The 22,093-nt window shown below is 42.0% G+C and overlaps 1 protein-coding gene and 1 non-coding gene across 2 annotated transcripts in view; one reads left to right on the forward strand and one right to left on the reverse strand.

Moving 5' to 3' along the window:
- Nucleotides 1-22,093, forward strand: part of kcnk9 (potassium two pore domain channel subfamily K member 9) — a 78,108-nt gene that overhangs the window by 14,396 nt on the left and 41,619 nt on the right. The gene's annotated exons all lie outside the window — the stretch shown is intronic.
- Nucleotides 4,041-4,142, reverse strand: LOC116972628. Its single transcript, XR_004411835.1, has one exon. It is a non-coding gene; the product is annotated as a U6 spliceosomal RNA (small nuclear RNA).

The raw sequence follows: 22,093 nt of genomic DNA on the forward strand, positions 1-22,093 counted from the left end.
TCGAAGGGCCGAATGGACTACTCCTGCACCTATTGTCTATTGTATATTGTCTATTGAGGATCTCCACCCAAAACGTCACCCATTCCTTTTCCCCAGAGATGCTGCCTGTCCCGCTGAGTCACTTCAGCATTTTGTATCTATCTTCGAGCCAGTATTGAAGTCGGTGTAAATTTGTCTTTAGTCCCAATGCTGAGTTTGCACCTGAAATGTCGCATATCCTTTCAGGCACAGTTGCTGCTCAATCCACTGAATTCCTCCATCAGTTTGATTTTTCCTCCAGCATCTGCAGTCTATTGTGTCTGGCGACTGCCGCAACATTTTCAACATGTTGAAACATTTTCGGCGACAGTGGCGACAATTTTTGCTGTCATAGGTTGTCGTAGGTTGTTGTAGGTAGTTGTAGGTGTTGTCGTAGGTTGTTGTAGGTGCTGTCGTAGGTGAATTCCATTAAAACTAGTCCCTGGCAGTCGCCTAAGTGGGACAGGCCCTGTCTTGTGAAACCGTTTCACCTATAAGTTTGCTTTTTCTCCCTCTGACTGAGTGGCTTTTATTCCTGGTAATTTAATTTCCTTCCACGCCCCAAATTTGCACTGGTTGTCAGGTTAGTTGGCTATTGTGAATTGCCCTTAATGTAGATGGGTGGGAGGAGGTGGGTGACCCTAATGTAGGTGGCTGTGAGCCTGTGAGAGAGAATAGGTTGCAGGGAGATAAATGGGGAGTGGGATTTAGTTTTTAGAGATATTATGGAAACATGCCCTTTGGCCAACCGAGACCGCCCCGCCCAGCGATCACCCCAAACACTAACACTATCCTACACACACTAGGGACAATTTACAATTATACTAAGCCAATTAACCAACAAACCTGTACATCTTTGGTATAGGAAGGAATTGCAGATGCTAGTTTAAACCGAAGATAGACACAAAAAGCTGGAGTAACTCAGCGGGATAGGTAGCATCTCTGGAGAGAAGGAATGGATGATGTTTCGGGTCAAAAGCCTTCTTCAGAAGAACGGTCTTGACCCAAAACGTCCCATTCCTTCTCTCCAGACATACTACCTGAGTTACTCCAGCTTTTTGTGTACATCTTTGGATTGTGGGGGGAAACTGGAGATCCCGAAGAAAACCCACGCAGGTCACAGGGTGATCGTACAAACTCCGTATGGATAGCAGCCATAGTCAGGATCAAACCGGGGTCTCTGGCGCAGTAAGGCAGCAACTCTACTGCTGCGCCACTGTACCACCCCAGGATTGCTGGGGTTACTCTGTGAACCGGCACTGACTTACAGTTGGAATATGAATACATAAAATAAATGGTGAAACAAATCTGTCAACCTGCTCGCCTTGTATTCAGAATGTATCGCCTGCCAAACCTGTCAAGAAATATTAATTCAAAAACTAGTAACATCGATAAATTATTTTAAACATTTAACAATTATTTAAAAAAATAAAATGAAAACAAAAATGACGAAAACATTTAAAATGCAACTACAGCTATATAATTAAACTATATTAAAAAAGTAGACAACAAATGCTGGAGAAACTCAGCGGGTGAGGCAGCCTCAATGGAGAAAAGGAGTAGCGGACTTTTCGGGTCGAGACCCTTTGTACATAGATGCTGCCTCACCCGCTGACTTAATCCAACATTTTTTGTCGACTTTTGATTTTTCCAGCATTTGCAGTTCCTTCTTAAACATATATTTAAAAAGTTGTAAGTTAACTAATATGTGTGATGAGCGCTTGACTGCTCTGGGCCTGTACTCGCTGGAGTCTACAAAGATGGGGAGGGGAGGATCTCATTGAAATTTACCGAAAGGCCTGAGGATAGAATGGATATGGAGAGGATGTTTCCACGAGTGGAAAAGTCTAGGACAAGAGGGCACAGCCTCAGAATAAAAGGATGTATTTTTAGTATGGAGATGAGGAAGAATTTTTTTAAAGGGCCTGTCCCACTGCGGCAACCAAATACGCAAGTTTAGAAGAGTTTGCCCTCGACTCATTCTCACAGCATGGTTGACACGAGGTCCTAGGAGGTCTTTGTAACTCTCCTTCATGCTCGAGAGTAGTCTTCGCGTATTCGAGGCCTCAGCTAGGTCGCGGCGTTTTTTTTCAACATGCTGAAAAATGCCCGCCAGTAAAAAAAGGTCGCCATGGAAAAAACGATAGATTTTTACTCGTAGTTTTCGTCGAGGAATATCCTAGTAGGCTGTAATGCTATTTGTAGGTAATCAAAGGCAATCAAAGGTAATCGAGGGTAGTCGAATGGAAAGCTCGTTGAGAAAAAAAAGATAAGTAAACCGACCGGTAATGTTAAATGCCCGCAAAACTTGATTAAATGTTGTCTGGCTTCTTAAAAGTGTCTCCACTCCTTCTCCCTCTCCCCCCCTTCTCTCCCCATCTCTCCTCATCTCCCTCCTTCTCTCCCCCCCCCCCCCCATCTCTCCGCGTTCTCTAAAGGACTTACCATAACTGTGGCAGCCGTCTTTTACCTTCCTATTCATCGCGGGTGCGAATTTCAGACAGCGCTTTCCCATGCCCCCGCCTTTGCGATGTGTTTGTGTGTGCGGTCGGTCGATCCAGCTCGAGGTTTTCCAGGCGAGTGCCCTCGAGCTTCAAGGTGGAAGCTTCTGAACTCGTGGATTAGGTCGCCGCAGTGGGACAGCCCCTTAAGGTTATGGGGAGAAGGCAGGAGAATGGGTTTAACAGGGAAAGATCAGCCATGATTGAATGGTGGAATAGACTAGACTTGATCTGCTCCTATGAATTATGAACCTATGAATACTTACCTTTCAATTGAGCATGGACACACTTAATTTTCTTCAGGTACTGAAAGAGAGAAAGAGAGAGAGAGAGAGAGATGTGTAGGGAGATTGGTGAGGGGGATGTGAGTCAGAGGGAGCGATAGAGATGGAGAGATGGGCAGAGAGAGAGATGGAGAAAGAGAGAGAGAGAGAGAGAGAGAGAGAGAGAATGGAAGATAGAGAGACAGATAGAAGAGAGAGAGAAAGAGAGCAGAGAAGGGAGAGAGAAAGAGAGGCAGGGGGAGGGAGCACTGAGGGAGAGAGGTGCAGGGGCGAGTGGGGGAGAGCAGGGAGAGAGGGAGATAAAGAGTAGAGGGAAAATGGAAGAGTGATGGAGATAAAGACAGAGAGAATGTGTGTGTGTGTGTGTGTGTGAGAGAGAGAGAGAGAGAGAGAGAGAGAGAGAGAGGGAGAGAGAGAGGAGAGAGAGAGAGAGAGAGAGAGAGAGAGAGAGAGAGAGAGAGAGAGAGAGAGAAAGAGAAAGAGAGAGAGAAAGAGAGAGAGAGAGAAGGGAGAGAGAGTTGTGTAGTGAAGGAACTGCAGATGCTGGTTTAAACTGAAGATATTCACGAAATGCTGGAGTAACTCAGCGGGACAGGCAGCATCTCTCGACAGAATGAATGGGTGATGTTGCGGGTCGAGATATTTGCAAAAGTAATGCTGCAGACATAATTCATCTACATTTTATCTATATTTTATAAGATCTATTTAAGGTAGCCAAGAGCCAAGTAATAAATAAGATCAGAGAATGCATAGTCAGGAGTAAATAGCTAAATGAATTGCACTTGGTATAGAAAATCAGGGCAGAGTGGAGAAAGTGAGTGAAAGATAGCCACTCACAATGGAAGCAGGTGGGTAGTGCTGTACCTGCTGGTATTCACAATGCACTTTGGTGATTTAGATTCAGAAATCAAAGGCACAACTTAAAAAATTGTAGAAGGCATGGGTGTGGATAGAAACATGGAAACATAGAGAATAGGTGCAGGGTAGGTCATTCGGCCCTTTGAGCCAGCACTGCCATTCAATATGATCATAGCTAATCATCCAGAATCAGTACCCCGTTCCCATGTTCTCCCCATATCCCTTGATTCCATTAGCCATAAGAGCTATATCTAACATTGATTGTGGGGAATAGTAAGTACAGAGGAAGACTGCTAGGAACATAGAACAGTAGAGTACATGAACTGGCCCTTTGGCCCACAATTTCTGTGCCAAGCATGATGCTAAGTTAAACTAATCTAAAAATATGAAAGACTTCACTAATTTGTGTGTCATCTTTGCTGACAGGCCATGGCAATCTGTATTGTTCCAATTACAGGAAGGCTTTAACAAACATGTACAATGAGAACATAATTAGCAAATGAAGTTCCACACAAATAAATGTGGATTTGTACATCTTGGTAGATATAGTACAGAGGTCACTTCCTATATAGATGGCAAGTATCAAGTTGGCAGAGTGGGGCCTCAAGAGTGGTAATTCACTAATAACTGATAGTTGTATTAAAGGTTTCCAAAGGGATAAAATAAAAGGAACCCATGCAGAGAGAGAATTCTCTTGAGGTATGAAGCATGAGGAGTAATCTAGACAAACCCTGTATAATTATAATGAGTAGACAAATATTGCATGCAGAGAAAATGTTTGAAATTGTTGGGGAGAGCATATATTGTTGGGGAGGGGTGGCACAGTATTGGAGCAGTAGCGTTGTTGCCTTACAGCGCCAGAGACCCGGGTTCGATCCTGACTACGGGTACTGTCTGTACGAAGTTGGTAGGGTCTCCCTGTGACCGCATGGGTTGCCTCCCACATTCCAAAGATGTGCAGGTTTGTAGGTAAATAGACTTCTGTAAATTGCCCCTTGTGTGTAGGATGCGAAACTGGGATAACATAGACCTAGTGTACAGGTGATCATTGGTCGGCGTAGACTCGATGGGCTGAAGGGCCTTGTTCCAGGCTGTATCTCTAAACCAGAGGCTACCATTATAAGGTAGAAGAAACCCAATTGGGAATACAGAAAATAAACGTCACTAATCAAATAGTGGTGAGAAAGTCCAGAAATAGACCACGGGATGGAGGGGATGGGTTATGTGCTGTCGGAGAGGAGTCTTGACGTAGGAAGGAACTGCAGATGCTGGTTTAAACCGAAGATAGACTCAAAATGCTGGAATAACTCAATGGGACAGGCAGCATCTCTGGAGAGAAGGAATGGGTGACCTAACGTCATGTTCAGCATAGACATTGTGGGCAGAAGAACCTGTTCCTGAGCTGTGCTGTTCTATGATGTTCTATGCAAAGTGGAACACGATACCACAGGGAGTAATTGAGGCAAATAGCACTAGTGCCATTAAGAGGAAAGCTGACAAACATAAAAGGGAGAAAGGAATATTAGTTCAGATGTTGAAAGAATTAAGTGAGTACAGATAAAAGGAGGCTTGAATGGAGCATAAACATTGACGATGACTAATTCAGACAAATGGCCCATTTATATGCTGTTTATGGCGTGTCATATGTGTAGAATTACAAATTTTGTGCTCTAATTCTTGACTTCACAAGATATCCAAATTACTGCACATTGGGAAGTTGCCAGCACAGTGACATTGATACCTAAACTTGAAATGCTTGTCTTTTGGTACAGAATTCTTAGATTTCCCAACAGGTATCAGCCCAGATGCAGTTGGTTATGAATTTTTTTTAATTTCCCTAACATTTTTCTAATCACGATTCACTTTATGATAGATGCTGAGTTTCCTAAATGTAACCATACAAATAACCCACCTTGTTGTCTAACCTGTTTAAATATTGGCCCAGATATTGCTGAAAAAATAAGGTATATTGTCTGCAGGTCTGCCAATGTTAATAATGGTGAAATCATTTCACAGCTTGTGACAAGATAGAGGAACCCAGAGAATTTCAAATCCTCCATAGTTGCTGGACAAGATGGCAATGATTTAACATTGCTTGCAAGTCATAAGATTGCGTATGACTGTAGCTGGCTAAAGCTGGGCAATTGAGGTGGTTTTAATGTTTGTGGATGGATTATTTGGTAATTAAGTCCCCAATAATGTAATTGGCATTTGTATCGGTTCAGAATCACCACCTTCAACTTGATCCCACTAAGCGTGACATATCCCTATGTCCACCCCTTTCCTCCTTCCATAAGAGATTGTTCCCTCTGTAACTCCCTGGTTCACTCATCCCTTCCCACCCAAACCACCCCATCCCCAGGTACTTGCCCCAGCAACCGATATGTCCACCCTCATGTCCATCCAGGGACACTAGCAGTCCTCCCTGGTTAGACACATGCACCTCCTCTAACCTCATCTGCTGCATTCTAGGTATTCTCGACGCAGCCTCCTTGTCATTGGTGATACCAAGCGTAGACTGGGCAAATTATTTTGTCAAACTCTTACGCTCGGTCTACCAAGGCCTGCTGGGTCTCCCGGTTGTTAACCATTTTGACTCTCCTTCCCATTCCCATATCGCTCTTTCTGTCCTGAGCTCCCTCCATTACTAGAATGGGGCCGCACGCAAACAGCACCCCTTATTCTGATATGGTATCTAATATATATCATATTTTCCCAACCCAATGATATGATCATTGAATTCTATAATTTTAGGTAACTAACCTACAAACAACAGCACCCCTTCTCTGCTCTGTCATATCCACACTCTTCCCCATGCCCCACCTGGATACCTACCCATCTCTTCCCTTCCCCTTCCCCCATCCCCTTCCACCTACATTCCTTTAACTGGCTTCGCTATTCGTGCCTTTTCTATCCTTATCTCAGACTTTTTGTCTTTTATTCCTGGCCGTTGTCCAACCATCTGCCTATTACAATTCCCCCTCACCTGTATCCACCTATCACTTGTCAGGCCTTGTCCTGCCCCACCACCCCCCCCCCCTCCCCCCCGCACCGTAACCAGTCTGAAGAAGGATCCTGACCCGAAACGGCACTGATCCATGTCCTCCAGATGCTGCCTGACCCGCTGAGTTACTCCAGCACTTTGTGTCTATTTCGCAAACCGGCATTTGCAGTACCTTGTGACGTTGTCAAATTGGATATGGTGGAGTTTATTGTGAACATGTGTCAGCTGTCTGCCTGTGCGCAGTGGGACGGAGATATCAATACTATTTACAAAAGTAGGAACATGCACGTTTTGCAGTGTGTGTAAAAATAATGTTTCTCACGCACCCTTTTAGCAAATCCTGTGCATTGAAAAATAGATTAATCAAATTAAAATTCTTTCACATATTCTATTTTTCTACCTGCTACCAAGTTCACCTTGATCTGCATGACCTAAAATTCTACTTCTGGATTTCATACTTGTTCCAAAATCCAATAATATCACGGACACTGACATGAGATAACGTCTGGAACATTTTAGTCCCCACACCTAGGTATATTTAGATTCTGTGCACAAGGTTCACCTTCATGGTTGAAGAAAGCCTGTTAAACTTGAAGAGATGTTTGGAAGAAGCCTTAGACTGTTGCTTAAAGTGTAATAACTAGCCAATGGATCGGCGATAGACTTACAATTTCAATACATATAGCAAAATACTAAAATGCTAAACTAAAACTGTAAATGACAACAGGAACAAATCCAGCATTAATTCATGTTCCTGAAAGGTAACTCCATATTCTAAATCTTTGTAACATTGTATTCCCCTAAATAATTGCCAGAAACCACCTTTAATAATTGCTCCAATTTACTGAGTGTTGATTCTATCCACAAAGATTAATACACAAAATGTAAAAGATGAGCGTAGCCTTGAAATATCTCAGAAACATACGTTAGCACTGACAATGTTTGATTCAGATAATGGTAAAATATTTTAAACACTAAAGTTTAAATTTCTGTCCAACTTAAATGAAGCATCTTACAGGGAACATACAAGAATAACCTATTGATAAATAATAAAGGGTGCAACTGATATTCATGAGTAATGCCTCCTATACAATTATCAAATATAGTTGTTGATTTGATGTTTAAGTCTTAAAAGTAAATCTTCTTCTTATCGAGTCCACACCCAAGATTGGAAGTTGTTCAGCCAGAGCTGAACACATTTGTCAGCATCTGCATACAATGGTGTCTTTCTTGACGCTTCTTGTGGTTCTTGTGCGTGGTGGTGGAAAGATTGGTGGAAACAGGGCTGCAACGTGAACGCTCTTTCCTTGAATAAAGTGAATTATAATCATAAATATCCGTGAAGTTGTAGAGCATAAGGCACATACTGGCTAACAAAACTTTATGGCTGTTTCACATTCCCACCTACTCTTGGTCTCTGCACGGTTTCATATTTTTACCTCTCCTTCATTCATATATTGTTCCATTGGGTCATTTATCTTTTGATAGCCAAAAAGAATCCATGGTATTACAGTACTATTTCACCCTGATACAAAGGCTAAATTAATGTTAGACTCATGGATTCTCTGGTAAAATAAAATAAAATAATATGTCATTTAGTGAGGCCATGGAATAAAGACTTGACTAATAACTATAAGGTTGAGATTTATTACAAAGTTAATCAAATGGACAAAATACATAACAGTCCCATTAATAACATTATTTCATACAATCACTTTGATCATTATTTTCCCTGGGAAGACATTATTGAAAAGAAAGATTAGTATGGAATGGCTGCCTGGAGTCTAATAAAACCTTAGTCCAATGAGGTGTAATGTTATAGATTGTCTCTCAGCACTTTACATGGAGAAGGATAGATGAGGCAGCCTAAAAATGGATACATTCTTTTTAAAATTATTAGGCCCTCAGTAGAATACTTTTTAATGCATTCTGATCGTTCACAGATTCTGCAACAGTGCCCATACAATGTAAGGTAGGATCACATTGTAATGCAGCTCTGAAAACTTGCAAAAATAAATAGCATTAATATCTGAATAGGGGAAAAGATCTCAGGGTTATGTGGAGACAGCAGGAAAGTAGGACTATTAAATAATTCTTTCAAAGAACTAGCGGTCATAATACACCATGTAATTCTATACTCTATGTTTCTATACTATATGCTTCTATATTATTCTCATAACCTCTGCACACTATAGAAAGTATCCATCTTATCGATTCATATTTCCATATGATTGAATCTAATTTTTCTTTTTCATCAATCAGCCAAGGCTGTTTCAAATACTAAAACGACATAAATATCCTGTGGATTTTAAGCACCGTACACAAAAACAAAACATAAACATTCAATGTACTCAGCGAACTTGACAGCATCTGTGGAGAGTGAACCAGGATTAACATTTCTGGCTGTAGTCATTCAATTAAAAAACAAGTTGCTTAACCAATGCTTTAAGCTTTAAAATTATCTGAGGATTTCTTGAAACCTTGACTTCCTATTGCCACCATCAATGCAATTCTGTAATCTGTCTGTGGACTGGGGAGATTCATGAGGTGTGAAAACTAGAGAAGGAGAGAAAAATATGCAGATGGTTTTACAGTTGCACAATTAGTTGAAGGGCTGCCTCCTGACCAAGTGACCTGGGTTCACTCCTGAACTCCAGTACTGTCTGTGTGGAGTTTGCACGTTCTCTCTTTGACAGCATGGGTGTCCAGGCTCCAGGCACTCTGCTTTCCTCCCAAGTCTGACAGATGTGGGGATCGTGTAGTTAATTAGCGCCCAGTGTGTAGCTGAGTGGCAGGATCTGGGAGAAATTAATAATAATAATAAATTTTATTTATGGGCGCCTTTCAAGAGTCTCAAGGACACCTTACAAAATTTAGCAAATAGAGTAAAAACATGTAAGCGGAATGAAATAAATAGTAAAGACATCACCAGTACACAAATTAAAGACAGAATTCAAACCAAAGACAAAAATCAAAAACACAATATGAAGAGAGAGCAGCGGCAGCTAAAGCGCGCCAGTGTACACTCTCCCTTCTGGCAGCCATCTTGGACACAGAATAAAATAATCATTTACACACAAAAAAACATCCCCCCACAATGGTTACCACTGTGGGGGAAGGCACAATGTCCAGTCCCCTTCCCCAGTTCTCCCATAATCAGGCCTATTTAGGCCTCCACAGTTGCCTCTACGGAGGCCCGATGTTCCTGGCCGTTCTCGCCGGGTGGTGTTGCTCCGGCGTCGGGAGAGTCCTCACAGCGGCTGGGCTGGCTGGAACGGCCGATTCCCTACCGGAGTCCGTGGCATTCCGAAGCCGACAGGGCCGCGTCGGTTGGTGCTCCGAGGCTCCCGATGTTAAAGTCGGCGCCGCCGCCCGCGGCTGGCCGCTCCACAGTCCCGCAGCTCGACGGTGTTGATCACGGCGGTCTCAGCTCCAGCGCGGCGACCCAGCGCGGCGACCCAGGCAAGGCATCGCCCGCTCCGCTCCGCGATAGCGCTCCAGCGCTGTGCCGCCACCGAAGCTGAAGGTGCTGGGTGGTCCCCGGCAGGAAAACGCCGCTCCACTCCCGCTGGTAGGCCGCAAGTACGGGTCGACGGTGCAGCCCGGGGAAAAAGCTGCCTCACCGACCAGGTAGGGACCTAGAAAATAGTTTCCCCCTTCCCCCCCACATAGAAAAGTCAAATTCCCCAACAAACATAGGACAAAATTCACTAAAAACTAATTTAAAAAAGTGTATTGAACGGACAGCTGCTGGTTAGCAGCTGTTCCCCAGGATGGCTCCTCCTCCTCAGTGGATTGATGGACAAGTGCAAGGAATAGAATCAGTATATGTTTACTGTAGATGGATGCTTGATGGTTGACACAGGTTCTCTTGGTTGTTTCCATACTGTATAACTTATGACAATGTTTCACTCAATAATGAATTTACTGGCTCAGAAAATAGCAGGCAGATGGACTGAAATGCAAGATATTATTATATTTCAGACGACGCAAGGATTTGAATCCAGAACTTTCTATAGATTGTTCTTGCTGATCACCTCCCTCTCATTGAAATAAACAAATTAAAAATATTCTTTGAAGTAAAAAGTTCAATCCTGTTCTGCTCTTGCAGTTAATTTCGGCAAGTTTAAATAAGAAAATTGTGTATGAATTCAACAGCTATTAAAATTAAAATGTACTTTTTTTCTGATTAAAAAAAAAATGCATGCTGTGTGAAAATGAACTCAGGCAATTTGTGCAACATAAAACAAATCAATTAGAATACTAATATTAAAATGTCAAACCACTAACTGAGTCAATGTAGCGTTAAAATTAGATTTTTTGAATTTAGCATTTGCTAATTTTAGATGTTTTTGTACTGTGCTGTTTCCTTAATTAAAAAAGAAAATGGATGAATCACAAAATATAGAGCCTCGTATATATAAAACGTTCAGTAAATATAAGCTGGATGTAATTATGTCAAACCGGGAATCTGCGTACCTTTGCACAACATTACCATGCCCACAATTGCCCCAGGATTTCATGAAATTCTTATCTGGTTAGATATGAGAAGCAAAACATTTTTTAAAACAAAATAATGCATTACAATCGTATAGATTGTCCAAAAATAACTATCGCATTCTTCACCTCAAAATGACAAGGCGTTTAAAAGAATATATTTTCACTATTCTGAAAGGACACTCTTTGTCTTTTTCAAATATAGGACAAAAAATAAGCCACAGAAGCATCAATCCATTCTCAAACATTGATACACATTTACTGATACACAAACAGATTCAGTTACCAAAATATGTGCATTCACAGGCATAATAATATTATTCATGTACACAAGTACCATCAAAATGTGATTCACACACACATGCAGACATACACACGCGCGCATACACACACACACACACACACACACACACACACACACACACACACACACACACACACACACACACACACACACACACACACACACACACACACACATACAATCACAGAACACAAACACTCTATTTATACACATCCACAATTCCAACATGCCAACAGACAAATACATTCAATGATCCTGATATAGAGGCACACGTCGCCATACAATAATCTGGATGTACGTGCACAATCACACACACATTTTCACATTTATTGATATGTGTGCGCACTTATAAATAAAAATGCATATTAGTTGTTAATATATATGAATACATACAGGCATACATTCATGTTCACTGATGTATGTGCAGACACATGATCATTGACACAGAAACATGATCAGTCTCTGAGATACATGTAAAGAGGTACAAACACATTCAGAGTTATTTATATACATACACATAAACAGGCAAACACATTTTATTTATTTTCCTTGATAAAAACACAATCACAAGCACACAAACCCATTCAGAATTACTTACACACACGGACACACAGATGTTTAAATAAATGCATATTCACTGACCTTCACAGCAAGACAAACAATTTAATCGTTACTGATAAACACAGGCACAGGCTTACAGACACATTCATTGTTACTGGTAAGTAATTATATTCACGGACATAAAAATACATTCAGAGTTATTGACGTGGATTTATTTACATGCCTCCTTTAATTTGCTGTTGACCAGAAAATCTGAGCTTTAGGAGCGACAATTAAAAAAAAAACACAATCTAAACTGTAAACAGAAAATTCTGGAAATGCTCAGCAGATCAGGTGCGGGAGGGGAAACCTGTGGGAGGGGAAACAGAGTTCCTTTTTGCTTTAAGGAGCAATTTGTTAGTTTACATTTATGCATCTGTCTTGAGTTTTGGTGAAACCTTGAAAAAATACTTTTATATCACATGGAAAGAAAATGACAAATTACCCATATGCTGGGACTCTAACAGGTTGGTTGGCATCTGTCCATTGCGAGAGGTGATGGTGCGGCATTAACATGGTCCTACTTGGTGAGGGAATTGTTTCATCTGTGTTTGCATTTCCTTCAGTGGCTGACTAGGTCTATTCATGACAGATAGACCCTTCTATAGCTTCCACGGGTGAAGTTGTCTCTGGATTGGCGAGGGTGTGGCTGTTGCCGTTGCCCAATATGCAGTGCTGGTCTTGAACCACATGCTGTTGTGATGCTTCATACCCGCCTGGAGGTCCCCAACAAGGTCATAGCCTCAGAATTAAAGGACGTTCTTTTAAGATGAGGAGGAATTTCTTTAGAGGGTGTATATCTGTGGAATTCTTTGCCACAGAAGGCTGTGGAGGCAAAGTCAGTGGATATATTTAAGGCAGAGATAGATAGATTCTTGAATAGTACGGATGTCAGAGGTTATGGGGAGAAAGCAGGAGGATGGGGTTAGAAGGGAGAAATAGATCAGCATTGATTGAATGGTGGAATAGACTTGATGGGCCAAATGGCCTAATCCTGCTCCCATCTCTTATGATCTTATGAACTACACACAGCAAATTATAATACAGCACTAATTTGAGTAGTGTGAAAAAAGAAATTAAGCAGATTAAAACATTTCTCAATTTTTCATCTTCCTTTCTAATCTGGTCACCTTTCATTTTATGTCACAGTTCACATGATCTGCATTTGAAGCCGATGATTTAATAATGCTGACATTCTTTTTGCATCTCTTTTTTTTTTTCTAGCAAATAACTCCTTTATTTAGTTTTACTGATGATATAAATATTAAAATAGGAGACAGGCAATTCCATGCTTACTTTGAAAAAGACCAAGGGTTGTTTACAAGTGCCAGATAACTTTTCTTCAATATTACTTGAAAGATGACACTCTTATGATAGAGAGCATGCTCCTAGGGCCAAAGTTGATTTTGTTATCAAATTTTTTAAATTTGTTTGTTTAATTTATTAGAAGTTAATACAGTACAAAACAATACAGTGGTACATAGGTGCCAACTATGTCATAACATAATACATTCTATGTACAACCTCTAGTTTTATGTTTTTGAAAAGGAAGTAAAAAAAACAAAAACAAAAAAAAATAGAGAGAAGAAAAAGAGGAAAAATAGATAGTAGAAAATAGAAAAACGTGAAGTGTGTATATAAGAAAATAAAAAGTAGAAAGTAGAAATAGAAAAAGACCCTTAAAAAAGAAATTTTCAAATCTTTGTTCGGAGATGTAAATCTCTCCACGACCTGACCTGAAATCAGTAATCTTTACGGTACCGCTGCAACACATGATTCCAAAAAGTCGATGAAAGGGGACCAACTGCTTAAGAATTGGTCATATTTATCTATTTGCATGAACTTTATGTAGTAAGTCAATTTCAAATATTATTTAAGAACTCAATCATTCCTGTTATTTGATAGCGATCTAATTTCTGCTGATATATGACTGCATTGCCCATAAAATAACACTGGGCTATATTTATAATTCAGTATTATTTTAATCAATTATGCAGGAAAATTGAAAATTAAAAAGCATTATTCTTCTAATATTCAAATTGGTTTACTTGCATCTCTTGTGGCTAATTATTATACTTGATAAATCTTTCCATTCTTCAAACACATCACATGAAAACTGCTGGCAACATTTAGAGATATAAAGTAATTTCTACAAATGACGATTTAGAAATATCTATACGATGTTCTGAAAGATATTTAGTAAATATACAGTGTGTTTTTTCCCCATTTTCTAACAAGGTACCCATTAGGATCGTAATCTTGCCACTGTCAACAGCCTTGTCCAGAAGGGATGTAGAAATTAATTGTGAAAATATTCCAAATCTCTATAATCTTCTACCCTATTATGGTGCCAGAGTTTCAGTGAAGGACTTCAATTATTAAATATATCCAACTTGTCATTGAAAACCCTTATTAAATATTCCATCTTGGTTCTGGAACGAGGGACAATTCAGTCATAAATATATTCATCTCCAAATGAAAATCATACATTATTCTATAAGCAAATGCACAAACCGACCATTTCGGTGATATATTAAACCAGTGCAAGAAGCCCAGACACTGGCCTAGACGTTCAATTACACAAATAAGTTTTCTCCCCACGCTGTCAGGCAATTGAGAATTTACTTTCCGCAGGATGAAATGTGGTAATGATCATTTCCAAGTCATTTTAGCTCCCTAGAAATTTAAGCAGGCACTTACTGAGGTGAATCACACTTGTACATGACGTGTTTTAGGTGCAGGATGTGCACCTAATGGGGAGCAGTTCTCACTTGCCACCTTCTAGTATTGGCAGGTGAAATTTGGTGACATTATTCCAGTTTCTAGTCATTGGCTAATGACAAATCTATTCGGATTTCATAAACAAAAAAAATAAACTGCTGGAGGAGCTCAGCGGGTCAGGCTGCTGTGTTCCTCTTGCCGTTTGCTCTTTGCTCAAGATTCCAGTATATGCAGTATATAATGTCTCTAGAGTTTCTTAACACAGTTTGCTCTGAATCTGAGCAATTTAAGGGAATGTTCACTTTCTCATTAGCAGCTTCTGTAGTGTGCAGGCAAGACGTGTTTGCTCATTCCCACCAAAGACATACAGGTATGTAGATTAATTGGCTTGGTAAATGTAAACATTTTTTTTATGTCCCTAGTGGGTGTAGGATAGTGTTCAAATGCAGGGATCGCTGGTCGGCGCAGACCCGGTGGGCCAAAGGGCCTGTTTCCTCACTGCATCTCTAAACTAAAAAACTAAACTAAACTAAATTAATCCCACTCACGCAGAGACTTCTATTGGCCTCTAATGCTACTTTAGAACTGGGATTCCAGTTACAATAGCCACCAGTGTGGGGATCCTACACATCTTGCCTGAAGATCTGTAACTTGTGCAAATGTGTCAGAGGGCAACAGGCATGAATGGAAACAAGGGACACAACTTATAGAAAGGCTATCCATTCCTTACCTGGCTTTTGCATTTCTACCAGAGCAATTGAGCTTCACTGTTCTGAAAGCCACAGCAGCGGAAGAAGCTCCTTAAAGATTATATTTGGCCCAAATATTGTCATTGATTGCTGCTTAATGTACCACTAGCCATCAGATGAGTAGAGACCTTGCATGCAGCAGCAGGAGGAGCAGAAGGATACAAGAAGAGGAAGATTAATTAATTTAGTTTGGAGATACAGCATGGAAACAGACCCTTTGGCCCATTGAACCCATGCTGTTCATTGAACATCCATTCACACTCACTCTATATTATCCCACTTTCTCACATGGCAGGGGCCTAGTAATCTACATCTAAGACATTCTGCACATCTTTGGGATGTAGGAGGAAACCAGAGTACCTGGCAGAAACCCACGTGGTCACAAGGAGATCAATCAAACTCCACATGGACAGCACCCAAGGTCAGGATCGAACCTGGGTCTCTGGCGCTGTGAGGCAGCAGTTCTACCAGCTGTACCACTATGCCACAGATAGTGAAGGAGAAGAGAGAGAAGGAGAAAGAGGAGGAGAAAGAGAAAGAGGTGCTGAATCATCATCCAGATTTAGACTTTAGTTTTAGACGTTAACGATATAGGGCGGAAACATACCTGCCGGCCCACTGAGTCCACGCCGACCAGCGATCACTCATATACACTAACACTATCTTACACACGAGGGACAATTTATAATGTTAACAAAGCTAATTAACCAACAAACCTGTATGTCTTTGGAGTGTGGGAGGAAACCGGAACACCCGGAGAAAATCCATGCGGTCACAGGGAGAACTTACAAACTCCATACAGACAGCACCCATAGACAGGATGGAACATGGGTGTCTGCTTCTGTAATGCAGCAACTCTACTGCTGCGCCACTGTGCCTCCCAAAACATCACTAACAGTATATGTCAGGTGCAGAACAGAGCACCAGGCAGCACAGACGGGAAGCCCAATCCTAAACCGCAGCCTGTGTGTTTTATATTGAGTATATGCTATGTGCTATATTAATAATAGCACACATCTCATGAGGTACACAGTTAAATAGTTCCCAGCCCGCTCATAAACATTTGTCACCACGATAGACACTTTTTAGCTTTGGCTGTATGGCAAAGGATCTCTAGTCTACTTCCATTTTTACCATAGTCATAGTTAGAGTCATAAAGTGATACAGTGTGAAAACAGGCCCTTCGGCCCAACTTGCCCACACCGGCCAACAATGTCCCAGCTACACTAGTCCCACTTGCCTGCGCTTGGTCCATATCCCTCAAAAGCTGTCCTATCCATGTACCTGTCTAACTGTCTCTTAAATGATGGGATAGTCCCAGCCTCAACGACCTCCTCTGGCAGCTTGTTCCATACACTCACCACCCTTTGTCTGAAAAAGATACCTCTCGGATTCCTATTAAATCTTTTCCCCGTCACTTTGAACCTATGTCCTCTGGTTCTCGATTCTCCTACTGTGGGCAAGAGACTCTGTGCATCTACCCAATCTATTCCTCTCATGATTTTGTACACCTCCATAAGATCGCCCCTCATCCTCCTGTGCTCCATGGAATAGACCCACCCTACTCAACCTCTCCCTATAGTCTGAAGAAGGGTTTCGGCCCGAAACGTCGCCTATTTCCTTCGCTCCATAGATGCTGCTGCACCCGCTGAGTTCCTCCAGCAATTTTGTGTACCTTCTCCCTATAGCTCATACCCTCTAGTCCTTTCAACATCCTCGTAATTCTTTTCTGAACCCTTTTGGCCAGAAAAGCACAAACAACTGAAAGGTATTCTTAAAATTCCAGAAGTACTTATTACAGTTGCAAGTTTTATATTTTCTATTGTATTGAACCTCAGCAGCTGTCGTATTTTGCCAGGCTTGTAATGATAGATCCAAATATAGGAAAAATAAGCAGAATGATCTACCTGCCTGATTAATATGTCATTCTATTATGGTTCCTCAGAGATATCTGAAGGTCAGGTAACATTCACAATAGTCCAGATGCATCACATCTAGTGGTCTTGATATCACTGTTTAATAGCCACCACTCACAAATAACATTATTTCATTCAGTATCTTTCAATATTATTAAATTATTATACTTGGCATTGACTGAGCATGAAAAATACACAGTGTGGTTTGGATGATCAGCCCTGTTGAATAAATTGACCTTCATAGAGTCATAGAATCATACAGTATGGAATGACTTCAGTTTCAGAATTGTGGCAAGCAAAAGAGGGCAAGAAGAAGTAAACAGAAGCTGAACCTGTATTTCATCAAAGCTGCATTTAAAAAAAATCTCTTAATGGGTCCACTGCTATGGGTGCAGAGCTGACATTTACATCTGAGTGTGGCTATCTACTCACGATGCAAGTCCTAATAATTGGAACTGCTTTGGGTGTGAGGTCACTGTGGTGAATCGTGCATCATTGACCCTGAAGGTTTGGTTTCTATAAATGTATGTTTTCACAGGAGAGGTGTCTCTACAAGGACATGGCTTTCATTATCTCTCTATGGATAACATGGCAAGGTCAAGCTTCCAGTAATCATTAATGAGGCCCAGGGCTAATTCAGTGTTAATGAATCTAATTATTCATGGTTAATTTGAATGACCATTCTTGACAAGGTCCTATGTGTCTCTCAAAGATAGGCAGCATGGAATATTGCACATGAATAAAACTTAGCATCGCCTGAGAGTTTACCTCCTGTAGCCTCTTAAAATGGGAGGAAATTGTCCTTTTACCCTCATCAGATGGACCAGGGGACTTGCCACAATGCTGCATTCCAAACTGAGAAGGGATCTTGCCTTTTGTCATTATGGAAACAACTCATCATCTGCAGTTCATTGATCTTTCATTTTGCATCATTTTGTAAGTGCTGAGGTTGGAACGTTGGATGGCAACAGCATGTTGTAGAATGCAATCGCCCCTCCCAATGTGCTTGTTGCAGCGCGAGCCTTGTGTTGGCACCCCTTCAATGGTTCAATGGTGCTTGATTGTCACATATACCGTGGTACAGTGAAATTTATTTTTGCATACAGCTCAGTAAAAGTTACTATACAAAAGCACATCTTAGTTTATTATTTTTATTTTAGAGATATAGCTCGGAAACAGGCCCTTCAGTCCACCGAGTCTGCACCGACTGCGATCCCAGCACATTAACATTATCTTACACACACTCGGGACAATTTGCATTTATATCAAGCCAATTAACCTCCAAACCTGTACGTCTTTGGAGTGTGGGAGAAAACCGAAGATCTCGGAGAAGACCCACGCAGTCATGGGGAGAACGTACTCCTATATACAGACAGCATCCGTACTCGGGATCGAACCCAGGTCTATGGTGCTGCAAGCACTGTAAGGCAGAAACTCCAGCGCTGCGCCACCATGCCGCCCTCAAGTGTACTAAACCTACCATGAGCTATCCCTATGGCCCCACTGACCTCCAGGTCCAGGCATGTTGGAGGGATCACTGCTACAGCTGTCCTAGTTGTCTGATAATTGGAGAAAAAAGAAACTGCAGTTGCTGATTAATTTTTTTAAAAGACATAAAGTGTTGTAGTAACTCCGCGAGTTAGGCAGCATTTCTGGAGAACATGGATAGGTGACATTTGGGGTCTGGACCCTTCTTCTGACTGATTGTAGTGGGGGATAGAAAGCTGGAAGATGGGGAGCGGGGGGGGGGGGGGGGGGGGGGAGGGAGAGGCTAGGACAAAGCCTGGCAGGCCGTAGGTGGATACAGATGAGGGTTTTCTTTGATAGACAGATGGTTGGACACAGGCCAGAGTTGACAAGATAGAAGGTGTGAGACAAAAAGGTTGAAGCATCACGTTTGGGCAGCTTACAATCCAAAGGTATGAACATTGAATTCTCCAATTTTAGATATCAACACTCCCCCTCCTTCCCCTACTGCCCCTCTTCTTTCCTCTTCCCTCTTTGCCACGGTGCCCCACCTGGACACACCTATTCCCCCCCACCAACCTACTTTCCTTCCTCCAGCATCACAATTTGCAATTCTTCAATCCTTTTGTCTCACACAATATCCTAGATGACTTCATGACTCTTACACGCAATGTCCGAACTAATAACGACAAACATACCATATGTCTTCTTTACCACACTATCTACTGTATTTCCCGGCAATGAAGACGCACCTGCATCGAAGACACACCCTCATTTTGAGTTGCTAAATTTTGAAAAAAGACTGGCGGGACAGAATTTCTCATGCTCAAAAAAAAATAAAAATAAAGAAAGTGACTATTCAAGTTGCCCAAGGCTTCCAGATCTCCTCCATTCTGAATGACTGAATGCGTGGGGTGATGGCAGGTGGAGAGATGGTGGGAAAAACAGGAGTGCTAAGGAGCTAGGAAATTCAAACATAAGGATCAGTAGTGCCAAAACGGGAGCGGCCACGGGGACCGGACATCATTCCCGGGCGGTAGAAGGCGCTGAGGTGGTGGCCGGTTTCGCTGTTCCCTCCCCGGCGGCAGTCAGAATTTAAGGATTTGCGGGAAGCAGCTGACATGGGCGAGGCCGGCGAGTGGCAAGAAAGAGGTGTTCAGACGGAGAGCACCGCCAGAGGTGAGCGGGCCGGCATAAGGCGCTGAGGTGGTGGCCGGTTCCGCTGTTCAGTCCCGGCGGCCGCTCACTGCCACCCGAGCTATTGTATATGAATGTGCGAAGTATAAGAAGTAAAGTAGATGAGCTTGAGGCTCAGTTAGAGGTTGGTAGATATGACATTGTGGGGATTACTGAGATGTGGCTGCAGGAGGATCGGGCCTGGGAACTTAATATTCAGGGTTATACATCCTATAGAAAGGACAGGCAGGTGGGCAGAGGAGGGGGGGTAGCTCTGCTGGTGAGGGATGGAATTCAGTCCCTTGCGAGGGAAGACATAGGGACTGACGAGGTAGAGTCACTGTGGATTGAGTTGAGGAATTGTAACGGCAAGAAGACACTAATTGGTGTTATCTACAGACCCCCAAATAGTAGCCCGGATGTAGGGTGTAAGTTGCAGCAGGAGTTAAAACTGGCATGTAACAAAGGTAATGCCACTGTGGTGATGGGGGATTTCAATATGCAGGTAGTCTGGGAAAATCAGGTTGGTTCAGGACCCCAAGAAAGAGAGTTTGTAGAATGCCTCCGAGATAGATTCTTACAGCAGCTTGTAATGGAGCCGACCAGAGAAAAGGCAATTCTGGATTTAGTGTTGTTCAATGAACCAGATTTGAAAAGAGAACTCGAGGTAAAGGAACCGCTTGGAGGTAGTGATCATAATATGATTAGTTTTAATCTGCAATTTGAGAAGGAGAAGGTTAAATCGGAAGTGTTAGTAATGCAGTTGAACAAAGGGAACTATGAAGGCATGAGGGAGGAGCTGGCCAAGGTAGACTGGAAAGGGATCCTAGCAGGAATGATGGGGGAACAGCAATGGCAGGAATTTCTGGGCATAATCCGGAAGATGCAGGATCATTTCATTCCAAAAAGGAAGAAAGATTCTAAGGGGAGTAGGAGGCAACTGTGGCTGACAAGAGAAATTAGGAATAGAATAAAACTATAAGGAAAGATGTATAGCACCGCAAAGAGTAGCCGGAAGCCAGAGGATTGGGAAACTTTCATAGGACAACAAAAGGATACAAAACGGGCAATACGGGCTGAAAAGATGAAGTACGAAGGGAAGCTGGCCAGGAATACAGAGAAGGACAGTGAAAGCTTATTTAGATATGTTAAGGGAACAAGAATAGCAAAGTCAAATGTGGGTCCCTTGAAGGCAGACACGAGTGAAATTATTATGGGGAACAAGGAAATGGCAGAAGAGTTGAACAGGTACTTCAGATCTGTCTTCACTAAGGAAGACACAAACAATCTCCCAGAAGTACTGGAGGACAGAGGATCTAAGGGGGTAGAGGAACTGAAAGAAATGTTCATTAGGCGAGAAATAGTATTGGGTAGGCTATTGGGACTGAAGGATGATAAATCCCCTGGGCCTGATGGTCTGCATCCCAGGATCCTCAGGGAGGTGGCTCTAGAAATAGTGGATGCATTGGTGATAATTTTCCAATGTTCAATAGATTCAGGATCAGTTCCTGTGGATTGGAGGATAGTTAATGTTATCCCACTTTTCAACAAAGGAGCGGGAGAGACAGTGGGGAATTACAGACCATTTAGCCTGACTTCGGTGGTGGGAAAGATGCTGGAGTCAATTATTAAAGATGTAATAATGGGACATTTGGATAGCAGTAAAAGGATTAGTCCAAGTCAGCATGGATTTATGAAAGAAAAATCATGCTTGACTAATCTTCTGGAATTTTCTGAGGATGTGACAAGTAAAATGGATGAAGGGGAGGCAGTGGATGTAGTGTATCTAGACTTTCAGAAAGCCATTGATAAGGTCCCGCACGGGAGACTGGTGACTAAAATTAGAGCACATGGTATTGAGGGTAGGGTGTTGATGTGGATAGAAAATTGATTGGCAGACAGGAAGCAAAGAGTAGGAGTGAATGGGTCCTTTTCAGAATGGCAGGCAGTGGCGAGTGGAGTACCGCAAGGCTCGGTGTTGGGGCCGCAACTGTTTAC

The sequence above is a fragment of the Amblyraja radiata genome, chromosome 4 (assembly GCF_010909765.2).
Source record: "Amblyraja radiata isolate CabotCenter1 chromosome 4, sAmbRad1.1.pri, whole genome shotgun sequence".
NCBI classification, from domain to species: domain Eukaryota; kingdom Metazoa; phylum Chordata; class Chondrichthyes; order Rajiformes; family Rajidae; genus Amblyraja; species Amblyraja radiata.